Source organism: Macaca mulatta, chromosome 8 (assembly GCF_049350105.2).
Source record: "Macaca mulatta isolate MMU2019108-1 chromosome 8, T2T-MMU8v2.0, whole genome shotgun sequence".
NCBI classification, from domain to species: Eukaryota; Metazoa; Chordata; class Mammalia; order Primates; family Cercopithecidae; genus Macaca; species Macaca mulatta.
Window position 1 is genome coordinate 58,524,671 of NC_133413.1, and position 2,557 is coordinate 58,527,227.

At 44.4% G+C, this 2,557-nt stretch overlaps 1 non-coding gene across 1 annotated transcript; it reads left to right on the forward strand.

Moving 5' to 3' along the window:
- Positions 1-341: 341 nt before the first annotated feature.
- Positions 342-449, forward strand: LOC114680472 (U6 spliceosomal RNA). The gene has a single exon (XR_003732695.1). It is a non-coding gene; the product is annotated as a U6 spliceosomal RNA (small nuclear RNA).
- Positions 450-2,557: the final 2,108 nt, after the last annotated feature.

The following is a 2,557-nucleotide window of genomic DNA, read 5'->3' on the forward strand; positions in this document are numbered from 1 at the left end:
TCAAAATTCAAAATTTGAAGAATGTTGAAATTGTAACAGCTTTATACCATGTAAAGTTGAAAAATCATAAGTCGAACAATAATTAAATAATCTACTTATTGACTAAGATGGTTTCCCCCTGAAGTTTATGTACTAGTAATATTTTTCTAAACCTGGCATTTGAATACCAAGTTGAAGGTATATTCAACTGTAGATGAAGTCTGTGTATAGTTTCATTTTAAGGGGATTTTAGTAGAATGAAAATAATGGTGGTGTCCTGTTGCTGTCAGTTTCCATCATAGTGAATCTCAATTTAATTCAGTAAACTTTGTTTTCTCCAGAGTCTAAAATAATAATTCAGTGTTTGCTTCAGCACGCATATGTGAACATTGGAATGATACGCAAAAGATTAATTATCATAGCCCCTGTGCAAGAATGACACACAAATCCATGAAGCATTCTATACTTTCAGTAAAAACTGTAGTTATTTGGCTGGGTGCGATGGCTCACGCCTGTAATCCCAACACTTTGGGATGTCGAGGCAGGAGGATCACGAGGTCAGGAGTTTGAGACCAGCCTGACCAACATGGTGAGACTCTGTCTCTACTAAAAATACAGAAATTAGCTGGGCATGGTGGCGGGTGCCTGTAATCCCAGCTACTCAGGAGGCTGAATCACTTGAACCCAGGAGGCGGAGATTGCAGTGACATGAGATCGTGCCCTTGCCCTCAAGTCTGGGCGACAGACCAAGACTCCATCTCACAAAAAAGAAAATTGTAGTTATTTAGCAAACATGTTTACATCTATAGCCTGCCCACTGGTCATAAGTTTCTTGAGAGAAGGAATGGTCATATCCTTCAGTGCAGTGCCTGGTGCTTGGCGCTAGATGCTTGTTACATGTTGGTAGAGATAATTAACTCCTATGAAAGGAGGGTGAAGGTGTAAAAGTTATCAGAAGGCATTCTTGAAAACAGCGAAGTATCAGGCTGTGGAGTGGAGGAATAAGAGGAATTACAGTCCTGCCCCATAAATTCTTACAAATATTCCCTTAGAGGGTATGCCTCATAATCTCATGGAACCTGGGAGATATCTAGTCTCGCTAATTAAAATAGCTTGCTTTATTTGATTGGAGAATGCGTGTGCCATTCTCCTTCAGCATCCATCATAGATAAAACCAACCCAGGAGGCATAGGTTGTGGTGAGCCAAGATCATGCCACTGCACCCCAGCCTGGGCAACAGAGCAAGACACCATGTCAACAACAACAAAAAAAGAAATAATTTCAAACTTACATAAAAGTTGCAAGAACAGTATAATTTCCATATACCCTTCACTCTGACATTCCTTTAATGATATTATTTTATCAAGTTTGCTTTTATTCCTTTTTTATTTTTATTTTTTTTGAGACAGAGTCTCGCTCTGTCACCCAGGCTGCCATGCAGTGGCACGATCTCAGCTCACTGCAACCTCCACCTCCCGGATTCAAGCGATTCTCCTACCTCAGCCTCCCCAGTAGCTGGGATGACAGGTGCCCACCACCAGGCATAGCTAATTTTTTTTTTTTTTAGTAGAGACGGGGTTGTACCATGTTGGCCAGGCTGGGCTTGAACTCCTGACCTCAGGTGATCCACCCAGTTTGTCCTCCCAAAGTGCTGGGATTACAGGTGTGAGCCACCATGCCACCATGCCCAGCCGTGAAATTATTTCAAAATAAAAGTTTAAAGAATTGAATTATAATGGCATTTTAAGAGTTTTTTTTTTTTTTTTTTTTTTTTTTTTTTTTTGAGACGGAGTCTCACTCTGTCACCCAGGCTAGAGTACAGTGGCCGGATCTCAGCTCACTGCAAGCTCCGTCTCCCAGGTTTATGCCATTCTCCTGCCTCAGCCTCCCGAGTAGCTGGGACTACAGGCGCCCGCCACCTCGCCCGGCTAGTTTTTTTGTATTTTTAGTAGAGACGGGGTTTCACCGTGTTAGCCAGGATGGTCTCGATCTCCCGACCTCGTGATCCGCCCGTCTCGGCCTCCCAAAGTGCTGGGATTACAGGCTTGAGCCACCGCGCCCGGCCACAAGAGTTTCTTAGATTTAGTAAGCAACAGCAGTTTTTAAAAGTATTTCCTAGGCCAGGCACAGTGGCTCACTCCTGTAATCCCAGCACTTTGGGAGGCCAAGGTGGGCAGATCACGAGGTCAGGAGATTGAGACCATCCTGGCTAACACGGTGAAATCCTGTCTCTACTGAAAATACAAAAAATTAGCCGGGCGTGGTGGCAGGCACCTGTAGTCCCAGCTACTCGGGAGGCTGAGGCAAGAGAATGGCAGGAACCCGGGAGGCGGAGCTTACAGTGAGCCGAGATCATGCCACTGCACTCCAGCCTGGGCGACAGAGCAAGACTCTGTCTCAAAAAAAAAAAAAAAAGTATTTCCTAACTGATGTCATAGTAAAGATGGGGTTGCACCATGTTGGCCAGGCTGGTCTTGAACTCCTGACCTCAGGTGATCTGCCTGGCCTGGCCTCCCAAAGTGCTGGGATTACAGGTGTGAGCCACCGTGCCCAGCCTTTTTTTTTTTTTTTTTCCCTA